Source organism: Sturnira hondurensis, unplaced genomic scaffold, assembly GCF_014824575.4.
Source record: "Sturnira hondurensis isolate 20B ecotype Veracruz unplaced genomic scaffold, ASM1482457v3 Scaffold0012533, whole genome shotgun sequence".
Taxonomy (NCBI): domain Eukaryota; kingdom Metazoa; phylum Chordata; class Mammalia; order Chiroptera; family Phyllostomidae; genus Sturnira; species Sturnira hondurensis.
The window spans coordinates 1,233,461-1,252,008 of record NW_028085164.1 but is presented as its reverse complement, the minus strand read 5'-3'; the positions used below and the strand labels follow the sequence as shown (position 1 = coordinate 1,252,008).

General features: G+C 37.7%; 1 pseudogene; it reads right to left on the bottom strand.

The window, feature by feature from the left end:
• LOC118997164 (ribosomal L1 domain-containing protein 1-like) overlaps nucleotides 1-3,598 on the bottom strand; it is a 77,966-nt pseudogene extending 74,368 nt beyond the window's left edge.
• Between the last annotated feature and the right edge of the window lie 14,950 nt (nucleotides 3,599-18,548).

The window sequence follows — 18,548 nt, the reverse complement described above, 5'->3', positions numbered from 1 at the left end:
TTCTAATTTCAGTCCCTTGTGGTCATAGAAAATGTTTGGTATGATTTCAATTTTCTTCAAGTTGTTGCAATTCATTTTGTGTCCTATCATGTGGTCTATCTTTGAAATTGTTCCATGTGCATTTGAAAACAATGTGTATTTAGCTTCTTTGGGATGAAGGGCTCTTTATGGGTATCAGTTAAGTCCATTTCTTCTAGGGTGTTTTTTAATGCCACAATATTTTTGTTGATGTTTTGTTTGTAAGAAAAGTCTATTTTTGACAGTGGGGTGTTAAAATCCCCTACTATAATTGTGTTGCTGTCAATATCTTTCTGGAATTCCTCTAAATTTTTTTTATATATTTGGGTGCTCCTATGTTGGGTGCATATGTATTTACGATGTTAATGTGTTCCTGGTGGACTCTTCCCTTGAGTATTATGAAGTGACCTTCTGGGTCTTTCTTTATGGCCCCTTTTTTCGAGTTTATTTTGTCTGATAGTAGAATTGCTACCCTGGCTTTTTTTTTCTTGTCTGTTTGCTTGGAAAATTTGTTTCCATCCTCTCACTTTTAGTCTGTGATGGTCTTTTGTCCTGAGATGGGTTTCCTATAGGCAGTATATGTGTGTGTCATGCTTTCTTATCCCTTCAGCTATTCTATGCCTTTTGATTGGAGCATTTAATCCATTTACATTTAAGGTTATTATTGATAGGTACTTATTCATTGCCATTTTTGTACCTGCGTTCCTCTCTGTTTCTCTCTTTTTTTTTCCTTTCCTTAAAGCAGTCCTTTTAGTATTTCCTGTAGAGCTGGTTTGGTGGAGGCATATTCTTTTAGACTTCTTTTATCTTGGAAGCTCTTTATTTGGCCTTCTATCTTGATTGAGAACCTTGCTGGGTAAAGTAGCCTTGGTTGTAGGCCTCTGGTTCTCATTACTTGGAATATTCCTTGCCATTCTCTTCTTGCTTGGAACATTTCCATTAAGAAGTCAGTAGCTAACCTTGTTGGGGATCCCTTGTATGTTACTTCCTTTTTCTCCCTTACTGCCTTTAAGATTCTCTCTTTGTCTTGGAATTTTACCATTTTAATGATGATGTGTCTTGAAGTGGGCCTCTTTGGATTCCTCTTGAATGGGACTCTCTGTGATTCCTGGATTTGTGTGACTTTTTCTCCCATCAAATTAGGAAAATTTTCCATCATTATTCTTTCAAATAGGTTTTTTATCCATTGTTCTTCCTCTTCTCCTGCTGGTATTCCTATTATTAGGATATTATTATGTTTCACATTGTCTTGCATTTCTCTTAATCTCTCTTCATTCTCTCTGAGCCTCTTTTCCTTTTCTTGCTCTTTCTGGGAGTTTTTTTCTACTTTGTCCTCCAACTCGCTGATCTGATGTTTTGCTTCACTGATCCTGCTTTTGATTACTTCCCCTGTGTTCTTCAGTTTAGAAATTGTATTTTTCATTTCCTCTTGGCCTTTGCTGATAGTTTCTATTTCCTTTTTCATGTTGATGTATTTTGTGGTGAGTTCATTATAGCTCTCCTATAGTTTCTGGTAGCTCATTGTATGCTTTTTGAATTTCCTGATAACCAGTGCTTTGAAATTCAATATCTGATAATTGACTTGCTTCTATTTCATCTAACATTCTTTCTGAGGTTTCCTCCTTTTCTTCCATTTGGGGATTGTTTCTTTGTCTTCCCATTGTTTGTGAGACTCTTCTTGTTAGCCTCAGCTTCTTAAATTTATCTCTCTGACTCCCTGGGTTTATTGTGTGAGCTTCTGTGGTAGAATACCTGTGAAATTCAGTGATGCAGTCTCTTTCAGGTGTCTTGATGTTCTTCGCTTCCACTTACTCCTGTGTGTGTGTGTGTGTGCGTGTGTGTGTGATCAGTTGGAGGGGGAGGCAAAATGGTTTATGACAGCAGAAGAATATTTTATGTTACTTACAGTCACAGCCAGTAGAGAAGAGATAGAAGATCTTTAGGCTATATACAGCGTTAACTGTAATCTTCAACCCAACTTGCCACTTTTAAGAAAGGATGGACAAAAGATAAGTCTCTTGTTGGGGAGACAAGGCTTGTGAGTTGGATCTAGAAAGCAGTGAGGTTGCGGGTGGTCAGGTTTCAAAGTAAGGTGAGAATAAAAATAGTAAATAGGTGTAGTGTGTGAGGAAATAGAATTAATCACTACAGTAATAGAATTTAGGAACCTGTAAAGTGGGCTAAGATCTGGGAGATGTGTTGTGAAGTATTTACAGTTGTATAGAACAGCTATTATTTACAATAATATTTGAGCAAGTATCATATGGCAGACTCTATGTGATCTTTCTGAATACGGGGTACAGAGCTTTGGGTAGTGTGCTAAAGGTAAAGAAGTGGTGCGAAGCATAGAAAATTAGGAATACACTGTGGAGGAAAGAACAGGGAAAACCTGTCAAACAATACAATATAACCAGCCAAGACTAAGAAGCCTATACAGACAGAGGAGGAATACAAAGATACTATGAAAATATAAAAGAATTGAGAATAATGAAAAAAATAATACAAATATGCAGCAACTTGTGTCTTCTCTGCTATAGCAAAGTGAAATTTGTCTATCTGTCTCTACTGTTGAGATGCCCTCTGTTTGGGTCCCACTCTGGTCTTTTCGCAGTACGCAGTTGTTTGTGTCTCTTGTGGGTAAAAGAAAACAAAGCAACCAACAAACAAATGAAAAACGCAGGAAAAGGGAGGAAAAAGTGATAAGTTTGGGAAGAAAGGAAGGACTAAAACAGGAAAAAAGAAAAGAGAGTAACAAAGTGTTGAAAGATAAAGCAATTATAAAATTAAAAAATATAAGTAACTAAAAAAGTTACTAAAGAAAACAAACAAACGACAACAACAAAAAAAAACACTCCTTCCCTTATTGGTTTCAAACTGTCCAAAAGGGTTTTTCTGATTGCAGCAGGACTTCTCTGTGGACTGGATTGCAGGCACGTGTGCACTTGCACCAGCCAGTCTACCAGACTGGAGTGCAGGTGCCCGTGTACCTGCCCAGCTGCCTGGGTTCTGCAGGATCTGGCATGGTCCTTCCTAGTCCTGTGGCTGAACTCAAATGCTTCACCCCTACTCTGGATTGCTGCCAGGCTGGGTAGGAAGCAAGCCAAACTGCTGTCACAGGAGAACACCTCAGTCCACTTTCAAAAAAAAAAAAAAAAACTTCTCTAGAAAGCCTGCCTCTCAGCCCAGCCCAATCCCCAGCCAGACTGGCGATGACAATGTGCCTCTCAATTCTCCTGGGCTGGCGACCACAGACTCCGCAGTTAAACATGGCCCTTTGTCCTTGTTACCCTCTCTGTAAACTCAAACAGGTCTCTGCCCGGTGTTGCCCAGCCTTGCTTAGACGGGCAGGGAGGGAGCTGATGACTGGCGCTGGTCACCTACTGAGGCCACTGGGTGCCCAGGCTCCCATGGCAGATGCCTCCAGCACTGATCCCAGACCAGACAGATGCCTCTGGACCCCGACCTCAGCGGCGGCACCAGGGCTGCCTGGCTTCGGGTGCTGGCCCCCGCTGCAGCTCTTGTCTTTACTTAGGTCCCGAGACCCCACTGACCCGCCACTGTCTGGTCCTTCAGCATCCATCACAATCTCTGGTCTCTTAATTTCATAGATGCTGGGGAACCATTGGTTGATTGCTCTGTTCCTCAGTAGATCTGCCAGGATTTTCTCCCATGTATACAGGAGCTGGAATCCGCTCCATCCTATTCCACCGCAATCTTCCTGGCCTCTCAAGAAGGCATTCTTTGCCCGGCTTGTGTGGCTCAGTGGATTAAGTACAGGCCTGAAAACCAGATCGCGGTTCGATTCCCAGTCAGGGCGCATACCTGGGTTGCGGGCAGGTTCCTGGCACGGGACTCACGGGAGGCAGCCATATATTGATATTTCTCTCCTTCTCTCCTTCCTTTCCCCTCTAAAGATAAATAAATAAAATTTAAAAAAAGAAGGCATTTTTTACATGTAAACCTTATTTGCACTGTTTATTTTGAGAGCCAAGCAACAGATATTTTATAGTGACTTTTTCAGTCTGCTTCCTAAAATCTTCAGCACTAAAATCTTCAAAGACTCTGCAAGTCAAGATTTTATTTTTGTAAAGCAAGATAGCCTGACTCTTAGAAAAGCAACAAGAATTGAAATGCTTGGTATTTTTTCATTCTTCAGTCCTCAATAAAATTCATATTCCTTCCTCAGGAGGTTTAATTTATCATGGTATGTATTTGAATGCTTATATGTGCTTTTTCACAGATCATATAATGATTTTATTGATGTTGAATGCTATCTGTAAGACATATCAAGACACAATTCCCAGCTTGATAAAATAAAGCCTCTATCAGGAAAGAGACTCTCAGTTCCAAAGATGCCTAAACATCAACTCCTCTACAAAGGCAATATACCATTACGAAGAAAACACATTTTCTAAAAATAATCCTTTATTTTATATTATATTAGATGCTTCATAGTTTACTAAATACTCAGTATTGGTTGGAAACATTGTTAGAATGTACTTCTGCTAAAAATGTGTACTTTTTCAGAAAACCTATTTTAACATGAAATGAATAGATTAATTAAATCTATTTAGTGTCCACCAGCAGGTCTCTAGCATTATATTACAATAATACATATAAGGGATAAAGTGGTTATGCATTATGGGAACAAATAACATTGACTAATACTAGATAGGAAACATGGGGTCATCAATTTTTCCTGACAAATGAAATCTTCAACAAGTCATACTTAAAAGTGATTAGTGTGTTGCAGGTGTTCCATATATAGTTATAGGATAAAGCTGTGTCTTCTTAGGAAGAAGTCTAAAACCACTTTTAGTGCCATGCCGCAGTGTAGGGAAAAGCCTACATAAAGACAGAGAGACTATTAAGTAAATATCTATGACTGACATTTGCAAAATGCATACAAGAATAAAGAAAAAGCCTTCAGTTTTGAGAAAGGAATAAGCAGAGTCCAGACACATTGTATATGGAGACTGCACCTCAAGTCAATTGGGGGAAAGTGAACATAGGGATTCTAAAGTTTAAGAAACAAATATATCTACTGGTGCCAGGCACTGTGCTAGGTACAGTGTTCTACATAATTGTAGCAAAAGCACAAACATAAGCAAGTGACCATTTTAATAGTAATTATCATGGTGCAGAGATATTCGTCAAACAGTACAGGAATACCACCAAAATTGTGATGAGTCCTAAAAGAACAAGGACTGGCATATTTCACTTGGCTGCACTTAGCTAAGAATTTCAAGACTAATTTACAGAAAAAAGATTTGGCATGAACCTCAAGAAAGCAATGGCTGCAATTAGAAATTTAACATCTATATAAGTATGCTCAACATAAATAGGACACTATTTTTATTCTATAGTGTGAGTTCCATTCATTTCAAATAAAAATGTTGCCATTATATTAGACTCCAGTTAAAAATCTCTTTCTGGTATTTTTATAGATATATCTGAGTGGGATTTATGCTAACATATAATTTTAGAAAATATGTTAGTATCCAGAGTATTTAGATCACATATAAAAGGATAGCGAAATATAATAGTTAGAATTATGGACTTCAGAACCAGATTATATGGGTTCAAAGTGAGTCACATCCTGGCTCTATTACTTACAAGCTGGGAGATGTGGTTCAGGTTAATTAGACCCTCTATTTCTGTGTTTCTTCCTCAGTAAAATGGGGGACATTATAAATTCACAAGGCTTTTAGGAGCACTAAGTGAGTCACTACCTGAGAACCCAGAACAGGATTTGATGTCTAGAATTCAATGAATACAGATTATTATCTTTACTTTGACCATAGGGCACACTTATAGAATTGTGCCCCAACATGTCAAAATCCTGCTGACCTGTGTGAAACACTGAGCAATGGGTATAAAACATCACCAATAGAAATAAAGTTTTCCAACTTTTTGTGGGTTTTATGAAATCAAATTACATTGAGTGCCTGTCAAGAAATGGGTAGGAACGTCATCTGTAACTTTATTTTATTTTATTTGGTTTATTTAATTCTTGTTCAAGTACAGTTTTCTGTCTTATATTCCCAGCCTTGCCCCCTCCAGTGCTACACTTTCAGCATTGTTTCAAATGAATTTCTTATTTTGAATTAACCTTTCAAGACTTTTGTATGTATTCATAACCCATGGCAGGAGGTAATGGTGAATCAACCTGAGTCTCTGGTAAACCTCAATCAAAACTATATTTCAAGCTCACTGTGAGTATATTAAGTTACTCATATATTAAGTTACTTGGTGGTCATGGGGATGGGAGTCCTTTCAGATAGCTAAGCAATCTTACAGAGTCAGACAGCTTTTCAATCAGACACAGATTTAAACACTTGTTCAACTAACTTAATTGGAAGACAAGGAAAAAGATTTAGAAAGAAAAATAAAAATGATCGGTATAAAGTTACATAATGGATTAATGCAGAAATGAAAACAGAAAGAAGCTAATAAAGCTTCTTTGCATCACCCTAAATGCCACTCATTATTCTCTCATATCATTGACATATTCTTGCTATTAAAAGTGCTGAAATGGGAAACAATAAATATAGGATTATTATGAAAACTTTTAGTTGTTGTTATTCACCTTGTCACAAGAAAATTATCTTCATGAAAGTGAGTGGTCATTTGATGACCATTCTGATTCATAAAGAAGAGAAAGTACATCTTAAGTGTAAGTATATACCTACATTTTAACAATATGATTTTTGTTAAACTTGAATTGATTATAGCATTTAAAAATATGATTAATTTGCCCTGTACAGGTGGTTCAGTTGGTTGGAGCATTATCCCACAGACCGAATGATTGTGAGTTCAATTCCTAGTCAGAGCACATGCCTAGGTTGCAGGTTCAGTCCTTGGTCAGGGCAAAAATGGGAGGTAATTGATCAATATTTCCCTGTCACATCAATATCTCTCTCTCTCTCTCTCTCTCCCTCTCTCTCTCTCTCCCCCTCTCTCTCTAAAAATCAATGAACATAATATCCTCTGGTGAGGAACAGAAATATATATATGATTCATTCAATCTAATAAAATAATAGATGGTTGCTTTCTAAAATTTTCAAAGCAATATATAGCAGGAAGTCACAGTCACACTGAATTATGATTGTACATTAATCTTAGTTTGGTTTNAGAGAGAGAGAAATATCAATGTATGGTTGCCTCTTGTGTGTCCCCTGCCAGGGGCCAGGAACTGGCCTGCAACCCAGGCATGTGCCCTGACTGGGAATCGAACCGCGATCGTGTGGTTCGCAGGCCCGCGCTCAATCCACTGAGCTACACCAGCCAGGGCTTAGTTTGGTTTTATATAGTGTACTAGACATAATTGTTTTGCAAAATAATAACAAATGCATACATTTGACCTATGACTTATACTTTATAAAAACATTCACAATTTAGGGGTGCAATTGTACAATTTTTAGAAGCATTTATCTACCCATCTGTCCGGACTTCAGGTCAACCTCATTTTTCTCCATCAGGAGAGGGAAGATGGCAGCAAAATATGTGGGAGCGGAGTCCACTTTTTCCTGCACATGGGTGGAACAACTAGCCAATCTTCTGAGGAACAGAGTGAACAGCCAATGGTATCCCAGCAAACGTTAAAGTTAGAAGTCAAACTTGTAGAAAACATTGAAAAATCAGAAGGTAAGGAGATTGCTTTGGTACAATAAGGTTCCTGGGACCAGCAGGGACCAGGGCAGCTGCAGCCCCAGGCCAGGCACCTGCTGGAGTAGCCACGGGATTCTTGGCAGAGAGCCAGGTCAATTGCTCCCTTTCCTGCCAAACAGGGAGGTTTGAGTAGTGGGAGGATGGACATGGATGCCTGAAGTCGCTGGGGAAATAAGGATGAACTGGCAAAGGGGAAATAAGGATGAAGCAGGGGTGTTGTGAACCCACTGAGACTGTGGACATCGGCTGGGTCAATACCAGAGAAATTGGGAAGCTGGGTTATGCCTAGAGAAAGGAGAGGAACTGGGCTGGATGGATCCTGACTGTGATAGTGTCTGGTCTGGGTGGCAAATTGGCCTGTGTGAGAGGCCAGATGCTTGTTTGGAGGGACAGGCTTGAAAAAAGGGCATTTTTTTTTTCAAAAAGAGGGACTCAATCTCAGTGGATATTTGGGGAATTCTCATTCAGCAGCTGCCCTGACTCCCCCAGCTGCACCACTGCAGCCTCCGCAGCCTTGACAGTGGGCCACCCCTGCAGCCAGTACCACAGCTGCACCCCTACCCACCCCCAAGCTACAGTGGCAGAGGGCATCCGCCCCTGCCCATGGCCCCAGCACTGTATGCCAGCAACCTCAGGGGCAGTGCGCGCCTGACCAAGCAGTTCCAGCAGCAGCAGAGGTCACATACCCACACATAGGGCACCTGACCTCCAACCCCGGCCCAGAAGGAGGATGTGCACACACACACACCCAAACCCTGGAGGCACGCACCTATGTTAGCTACTTCAACCATGGCTGCACTTTCGCCCTGCAGGGCCAGACTGGATCCTAAGAGGAAGGCAGAGGTGACTGCCCCCCACCCCCCGCCCGCCCCCGGAGAAAAGCAGCAGGGCTCAGGGAGTCAGCAGTACTCAGAAACAGTTAACTCAGCAGGGGAGCCAAACTATCCTGAAGAGACTTTGAGAGTCCCTAGCACCTAGGATAGCAAAGAGCGAGAAGTGGGTGTGTGAGTTTTCCCTAATTGATGCACCTCAAGAACAGCACAACTGCTAGACTAAAGGCATAGCCCTGCCTCAGTAGGGCACTGGGGTCCCGGCAGTGAACTGAGGAACTGGGTTGGAGGCTGGGCAACTGTGAAGAGTTCTGGTCACACTCTCCTCCCTGTACCCTACCCCAAAACAACAGGAAGGGAGAAAAGTGAAATCCAACCCGCTTCAGCCTGCTCCAGTCAAGAAGACCAGCAGAACTTGCTTGGCTGGTTTAAAGCTAGCAGGAGGCTATTTTTTTCTTTTTTTTCTCTCTCTCTCTCTTTCTCTTTTTTTCCCCCACAAGTGAGACAATAAAACCTGGAGCTCTGAAAGGACAAGAGTCAGACCCAAAGAGGGGTCAACACAGCAAAAGAAAAAGAGACAAATTTCATTTTGATACTCCAGAGAACTTGCAAATTAATGTTAATTTATCTTACTATTTTTTCATTAGTTTTACTTCATTTTATTACTATTTTTTATTTCTTTTTTCTCTGTTTAGTTTTCTTCATTTTTGTTTGTTTAATTGCATTGTTTGAATGGTTTTCTTTGTTCTCTCTTTCAGAGTGTATTTTTATATTTCCCTCTTTCACTTCACTTGTGCTCCAATAGCACACTACTCTAGGTCCTATACTTCCTACTCTTGTTATTCAGATTACATAGATTCTGTCATATGATTGTTGTTTCATTACTATTGTACATAACTGTTGTTTCATACAATTGTAAATAATATACATCACCACGCCTGGATCTTAGCTCATTTCACTGTTCCCAGAACTTTATTATTGTTGTGGTTAACTATTTTCACACACATTACTCCTATTTTATATCCTTTATTCTCACTATATCTCATAATCTGACCTCCCACAAGCACACTGTTTTCTGCATCCAACTCACAATTCTTCCTCCACTAACAAGAGTCTTCTTATCTTTTTTTCACCCTGTCTAAAAAGTGACTAGTTGGGCAAAATATCACGGTTAACATTATACTTATACAAAGGATCTCCTATCTCTTCTCAACAGGTTGGTACTTCAAGCCCCATAGAATATACTCCTGCTATCTTAATCCATTATACCTTTGGCCTCCAACTGAATACATAAAAGAGTAGGTGGGAGCTATGAACACCAGTATACCTGCTGGAAGAAAGAACTCACCAACAGAGGAACAACTTACACATAAATACAGAAGGTGAGGGAGTGAGTAGAAGCCACACTAAATTTCATACAGGACCAATCTGCAAATACAACCAAGTAGTGGAGGAATGACCCAAAACAGACAATTGAACAATAGCAAGACAGAAGCCTTAAAACCTTGGACAGGCAGAAGACCCAGGTTCAACACAATCTGTCAGCACCTGTGCAGCAGAATACAAGACATGGTGGGAGGAGTGACCCTCAGTTAAACACTTGGAAGGAAGGACCCACCAAAGAAAGACCCAACAACAATAAAAACCCAAAGACATCCAGAGACCCAACATAAATGACAGACCAAGAACAGCAAGTTCAGGAGATCAATGAAGACTGCATTGCTGAAACTCACAGGTCTCCCACCATAAACCCAGGGACCAGAATAGATAAATTTAAGAAACAGAAGCTAATAAGATGAGTCTCACAAACAATGGGGAACAAAGAAACAATCCCAAATGAAAAGAAAGGAGGAAGCCTCATAAAGAATGCTGAATGAAATAGAGGCAAGTCAACTACCAGATATTGAGTTAAAATCAATGGTTATAAGGAAGCTCAATGATCTCACTGACAATTGCCAGAAACTACAGGGGAGCTACAATGAACTCACTGCAAAGTACATCAACATAAAGAAGGAAATAGAAACTTTCAACACTGACCAAGAGGAAATGAAGAATATAATTTCTTAATTGAAGAACACAGTAGAAGAAATCAAAATCAGGCTAGATGAAGCAGAGGATCAAATCAGTGAGCTATAAGACGAGGTGACAAAACACACAGAAAGAGCAAGAAAATGAAAAGAGACTCAGAAAGAATAAAGAGGTATTAAGGGAACTGCAAGACAACCTGAGACATAATAATATCCATATGCTAGGGATACCAGAAAAAGAAGAAGAGCAAGGGGTAAAAAACCTGTTTGAAAAAGTATTAATGGAAAACTTCCCTAATTTGACGACAGAAAAAAGTCACACAGATCCAGAAAATATAGAAAGTCCCATCAAGAGTAACTCAAAGAGGCAAACCTCAAGACACATCATAATTAAAATGGTAAAATTCTAAGACAAAGAGAGAATCTTAAAGGCAGCAAGGGAGAAAGAGGAAGTAACAAACAAGGGAGCCCTAATAAAGCTAGCAGTTCACTTCTCAATGGAAATGCTGCAAGCCAGAAAAGATTGGCAAGGAATATTCCAAGTAATAAAAAATGAAGGGCTACAATGAAGACTACTGTATCCAGAAACACTTTCAATTAAAATGAAAGGTAAAATAAGGAATTTCCCAGAAAAAAAAAACTGCCTCAAAGAATACACCTCCTCCAAACCAGCTAGGCAAGAGATACTAAAGGGTCTGCTTTAAAAAAGAAAAAAAAATAGTGAGAGAGAGAGAGGAACACAGGTAAGCAAAAATGGCAATGAATAAGTACCTATCAATAATAACCTTAATGTAAATAGATTAAATGCTCCATTCAAGAGACATAGAATAGCTGAATGAATAAGAAGCATGATGCATACACATGCTGCCTCCAAGAAACCCACCTCACAATAAAAGACTTACACAGACTAAAAGTGAAGGGCTAGAAACAAATACTCCATGGAAATGGACAGTAAAATAAAAGCTGTGGTAGCAATACTCATATCAGACAAAATAAACTTCAAAAAACAAGCCATAAAAAGAGACCCAGAAAGTCACTTCATAGTATTCAAGGGAAGAAGACATAAACATTGTAAATATATACACATCCAACATAGGAGCACCCAAATACATAAGGAAGATCTTGGAGGACTTCCAGAAAAATATTGACTGCAACACAATTATAGTAAGAGATTTTAAAACTCCACCATCAAAAATGGATAGATCTTCCAAACAAAATATCAATTCCCTAGGTGAAATGAGCTTAACTGATATATATATAGAGAGAGGGAGAGCCTTTCATCCCCAAAAAGCAAATTATACATTCTTTTCAAATGCACATAGAACATTTTCAAAGATAAATCACATGATAGGACAAAAAAGAAGCCTGAACAATTTCAAGAAAATTGATATCATATCAAGCATTTTCTCTGACCACAAGGGATTGAAACTAAAAGCCAACCTCAAGGAAAAAACTCAAAACACGCAAATTTGTGGAGATTGAATAGCATGCTGTTAAACAATGAATGGATCAAGAATGAGATCCAGGAAGCAATCAAACAGTTTCTGGAAACAAATAAAAATGAACTCACAACAACCCAAAACTTATGGGACTCAAAAAAGGCAGTCCTGAGAGGGAAGTTCATAGCAATGCAGGCCTACCTAAAACAGATAGAAACATTTCAAACAAACAACCTAACCCTACACTTATGAACTTGGGGAACAAAAACAAAGGCAGCCCAGAGCAAGGAGAAAGAAGAAAATAACCAAGATCAAAGCAGAATTAAAGGACACAGAGACTGAAAAACTAATTCTAAGGATGAATAAATTCAGGAGCTGGTACTTTGAAAAGGTAAACAAAATAAAAAAGCCTTTAAGCAGACTCATCAAGAAGAAGAAAAGAGAGTACCCAAATAAACACAATCAGAAATAAAAAAGGAGAGATTACAACTGACACCACAGAAATACAAAGGATTGTAAGAAATTAATATGAAGAACTATATGCCAAGAATTTTGAAAACCTAGGTAAAATGGACAAATTTCTAGAAAAATATAATCTTCCAAAACTCAATGAAGAAGAATCAAAAAGCCTGAATAGACCAATAACAGCAGATGAAATTGAAGCACGAATCAAAAAACTCCTGATTTTATAATAAAAAAAAAAAACAACACAAAAGCCCTGGACTGAACAGTTTCACAGGAGAACTTTACAAATCATATAAGAATGAGCTAGCCCCTATTCTTCACAGACTATTCCAAAAGTTCCAAGAAGATGGAAGACTCTCAAACTCTTTTTATGAAGCCAGCATCATCCCAATCCAAAAATCAGATAAAGACATAACAAAGAAAGAAAACTTCAGGCCAATATTGCTGATGAATATAAACCCTAAAATCCTAAAAAAAAAAAAAAAGGGGCAAACTGCATCCAGCAATACGTTAAAAAAGATCATACACCATGACCAAGTGGGATTTATCCCAGGGATGCAAGGACGGTAGACTATTTGCAAATCAATAAACAAAACAAAAGACAAAAACACATGATCATATCAATAGACACAGAAAAAGCATTTGATAAGGTACAGCACCCATTTATAATTAAAACTTTCAGTGAGTGGGACTAGAGGGAGCATTTCTCAGTATGACAAAAGGCATATACGAGTGACCCACCACTAACATAATATCCAATGGGCAAAAACTTAGAGCTTTTCCACTAAGATCAAGAACAAGACAAGGATGTCTGCTTTTACCACTTCTATTCAACATAGTATTGGAAGTTCTAGCTGCAACAATCAGACAGGAAAAAAAACCAAATAGATGTTATCCAAATCAGAAAGGAGGAAGCAAAACTATCATGGTTTGCAGATGACATGATAGTGTACATAGAATCCTAAGTCTCCTCCAAAATACTCAACCTCATAAGTGAATTTGGCAAAACAGCAGGATACAAAGAAATCAAAAACATTTTTATACACCACACTGATGTATCTGAAACAGAAAACAGGAAAAAAATCCCATTTGATATAGTAACAAGAAAAATAAAGGACCTAGAAATAAACCTAACCCAGGATGCAAAAGACCTTTACTCAGAAAACTATAATACACTGAAGAAAGAAATTAGGGAAGGCACAAACAAATGGAAGCATGAACCATGCTCATGGATTGAAAAAATTAACATAATTAAAATGATCATATTACTCAAATCACTTTTTAGATTCAATGCAATACCTATTAAAGTACCAATGACATAATTCACAGATATAGAACAAACATTTCAAAAATTTATATGGAACCATAAATGACCCTGAATAGCTGCACCAATTTTGAGAAAGAAGAACAAAGTAGGAGGGGTCATAATACCCTGATAGCAAGCTTTGGTTCAAGGCCACTGTAATCAAAATAGCCTGGTATTGGCCTAAGAACAGACACAAAAACCAATGAAACAGAACAGAAAATTCAGATTAAAGGCAATTCTCTATGGTCAATTAATATTTGACAAATGAGGAAAAAACATAAAATGGACTAAAAATAGCCTCTTCAACAAATGGTGTTGAGAGATCTGGACAGCTACATGTAAAAAAAATGTAACTCAATCAATGACTTACACCATACACAAAAATAAATTCAAGGTTGATAAAATACTTAAATATAAGTTATGACACCTTAAAAGTCCTAGACAAAAACATAGACAGAAAAATCTCAACCCTGGCTGGTGTAGCTCAGTGGATTGAGCGCAGGCCTGAGAACCACATGATCAGGGTTTGATTCCCAGTCAGGGCACACGCCTGGGTTGCAGGCCAGTTCCCAGAAAAGGACTCATGAGAGACAACCATACATTGATATTTCTCTCCCTCTCTCCTTCCCTTCCCCTCTAAAGATAAATGAATAAAATATTTAAAGAAAATTATTTAAAAAAAAAGAAAAAAGAAAAATCTCGGACATTCCATGCAGCAATATTTTCACCATCTACCCTAATGCAAGGGACATAAAGAAAAGAATAAGCAAATGGGACTGCATGAAACTAAAAGGCTTCTGCATGGCTAAAGAAAACAGCATTAAAATGAGAAGAGAACCAACTATACAAGAAACATATTTGACAATGACACCTCAGACAAGGGTTTAATCTTCAAAATATATAAAACACTCATAGGACTTCACTCCAAAAAGACAAACAACCCAATTAAAAAATGGGCAAAAGACTTGAACAGGCACTTCTCCAAGGAGGACATACTGAGGGCCCGCAGACATATGAAAAGATGCTCAGCATCACTAGCTATCAGAGAGAGGCAAGTTAAAATCCCAATGAGTTACCACTTCACACTGGTCAGAATAGCCATCTTAAACAAACCAACAAACAAGTGTTACAAAGGTTTTGGAGAAAAGGCAACCCACCCTAGTGCACTGTTGGTGGGAATGTATACTGGTGCAGCCACTATGGAAAACAGTATGCAATTTCCTCAGAAAAATGGAACTACCTTTTGACCTGGAAGTTCCACTGCTGGGATCATATCCTAAGAACACTGAAACAACAATCCAATGCACCCCAAAACAAAACAAAAAACAAAACAAAAAACAAAACAAACAAACAAGCAAAAAACAAAACAAAACAAAAAACCTATGCACCCCAGTGTTCGTAGCAGTGCAGTTTACAATAGCCAAGTTGTGGAAACAAGCTAAGTGCCTATCAATAAGTGAATGGATCAAAAAACTATGGTACCTTACACAATGGAAGACTATGCAGCAGGAAGAAAGAAGGAGCTCTTACTTGTGACAGCATGGATGAAACTGGAGAGCAGTGTGCTAAGTGAAATATGCCAGATAGTGAGGGACAAATACTATATCATCTCATCTTTAACAGGAACTTAATCAACAAAACAAACAAGCAAGCAAAATATAACCAAAGACATTGTAATTAAGAATAATCTGTCAGTAATCAAGGGAAGGTGGGAGGGGTTAATGGGAAAAGGGAGGAATGGTTTTCAGGAACAACTATGAAAGACACATGGGCAAAACCAGGAGAGTGGAAGCAGGAGAGGGAGGTAGGGATGGCTGGGGTGGGAAGGGAGAGATGGGGGTAAATGCAGACAACTGTATTAAACAACAACAAAATAATTTTTAAAAAGCCTAATTTGTCTCCACATGGAAATTTATTTTTGTCCAGATCTTTTTCATTAATTTTGCAAAAGTAAACTTTAGACTTAATTTCATACATTTTATGTTACACCCTATTTTGTATTTAGAAGCATATGCACCCTATTGTAGAGAAGTATGTTATTCTTATTTACCCTCATGAGTTCTTCTGCTTCCTTAAACAGGAGAGCAAGGTGATAGAAAATGAAATACTTAAGCATTTTGGCATGTACTCAAGAGCATTATTGTACACAACATGAATATTTTCTTATAGGCCATGTACCCTCCAGCTTTAAAGTTCACATGAATAGAGATTTTAAAAGATCATCCAAAATATATTTATTGTGAGATTGAGTTAGCTTTTCTTTTTTTGTTTGGGTCATAATACTAATACATTTTCTTGGATCTTCTGTAAAAAGAGATTTGCTTTCCTCTTTCTCAAGTTTTCTGGAGCAGCAGAATTTAGTCTCTAGATTGATTTTGCATATATATCCACGGTACCTGAAAAACACATTCCACTCTAATGCTGGTTATATACAAAAAGTAAATAATCACCATAGAAAATTTGTCAGTGTCCTAGGCTACTGACTATCTACTTCATTTCTGTGTGTCACTCCAGTCAATATTCAAATTAACCTGGATAAGGGGTTTTTATTTCTATACCTTGCTTGTGTAAGGAAACCCACATAAGTTTAGAAAAATAAAGGTTTTCTTGGTTCTTTCATATATATGTAGTAGTGATTTTGTACACTGTGAACTATGTACGGTCTCTGCAATTATTTTACATAAATCAACAACTCACAGGAAGGCAACATTTTCTTCTTCTTAGATCTCTATAATGCATATCTGTTTTACATATAAACATATTTAGAATAGGTTGGACTAGATTTTCAAAGCCATTTCCTCAGATATCCATTTTGTTTTGCTATAAGTATGGATGTAGAATGGACTTAAAGGTTTTCATGGAGATAGTGTTTATGGATTTATAACATTATGTTTTGTTCATGTAAAATATTAAAATTAGATGTAAAAGGATTTCCAATTTCCAGGCTGATCTTTAAAAACTTGAAAGGCATCATGCACATCATAAGAATAAAAAAAAAAAAAACAGAACTGACCCCAGATCTCTAATCTATCAAGAAAAAGAGTTCACAGAGCAGTCTACAACCCTGAGTACTGCAGAAAGAAAGAGCAGAATAAAGAAAATCACAGTTTATGGGGAACAGAAGCCAAAAACTGCGTTGGAAATAGCAACTCCTAGAAACACTAGAAGGGTAAATGACTAATTTATGAAAACTAAGTGTAGACTAGCTTGAGAGACAAAAATAGCAGGGGGCCCAAATTTATAAGGGGTTCCACATTTTCATAAAATTTACTTCTAGAAGTCCCACAAATTTTGAGTGATGATTAAAGAAAAATTCCCTAACACTTTTTGCAGCAGGAGGAGAAGAACCATTTTGAAATATGCCCAGAGCCTTGTATTCTCCTTAATAAAGGCCTGGTTTGTAACATCTGAGCCCAACAAATGAGGTACACCAGAGTTTAACAAGCTCAGGAAAAGATAAAATACATGAATAATGAAACAACGACAAATTCACAGCTATTAACAACTGAACCTAAAAAAAAAAACAAACTAAGCAAATAACTAAACAGGAACAGAATCACAGAAATGGAGATCACATGGAGGGTTAGCAACAGGGGAGTGGAAGAAGGAGAGGGGGGAAAGGTTTAGAGAATAAGTAGCATAAATGGTAGGTAGAAAATAGACAGGGGGGAGGTTAAAAATAGTATAGGAAATGTAGAAGCCAAAGAACTTATATGTACAACCCACTGACATGAACTAAAGAGAGGGAATGCAGGTGGGAAGGGGTGTGCAAGTTGGAGGGGAATAAAGGGGGGAATGGGACAACTGTAATAGCATAATCAATAAAATTTAAAAAATAATCAATCACATTTAAAAATAAATAAATCTTTAACCACACCAAAAAAATGTGACAGGCCATGAAAAGTGGATACTTTATAACAATGTGGAACAGCAGAGATTGTGGGGCAAGTGAAGTGAACCAGATTAAAGGCCAATCTTCATCCAAAGAAAGTGATGTTGTGTATAAGGTGGAATTGGAAGGGAGTCCTCTATTATGAGCTCCTTCTGGAAAATCAGATTAATTCCAACTAGTAGTGCTCCAAGTTAGACCAACTAAAAGCAGCACTCAACAAAAAGCACCCAGAATTAGTCAACAGAAAATGCATAATCTTCCATTAGGAAAATGGATCGCATGTTTTTTTGATGACCAGGCAAAAACTCTTACAGCTTGGCCGAGAAGTTCTGATTTATCTGCCATATTTACCAGACATTGCACCTTGAGGTTCCATTTATTTTGTCTTTACAGAATTATTTTAATGGAAAAAATTTCAGTTCCCTGCAAGAGTGCAAGTTATCTGAAATAGTTCTTTGCTCAAAAAAATAAAATATTTTGGGAAGATGGGATTACGAACTTGCTTGAAAAATGGCAGAAGGTAGTGGATCAAAATGGTGAATCTGTTGTTCAATAAACTTATTGGTAAAAATAAAAATGTGTTGTTTATTTTACTCAAATATTGAACAAACTCTTCAGCCAACCTAATATGTAAAGAAAAGTATTCAAGAAAGAATAAATGAAAGTAAATAAACCTATTTTTTAATTTTTAATTATCTAAAAGATAACAGTATGTTCAAAATAAAAATGGCAACAATATACTTGGTATTATAGCTTATGGATATGTGAAATGAATGAAAGAAATATAAGGAATGAGTCAGAGATATTGGTAATACTCTTGCTATAAGTTACCCATGCTACAAATGAAGCAGTACAGTGTTGTTTGAAAGTTGACATACACTAATTATAAATGTATATCAC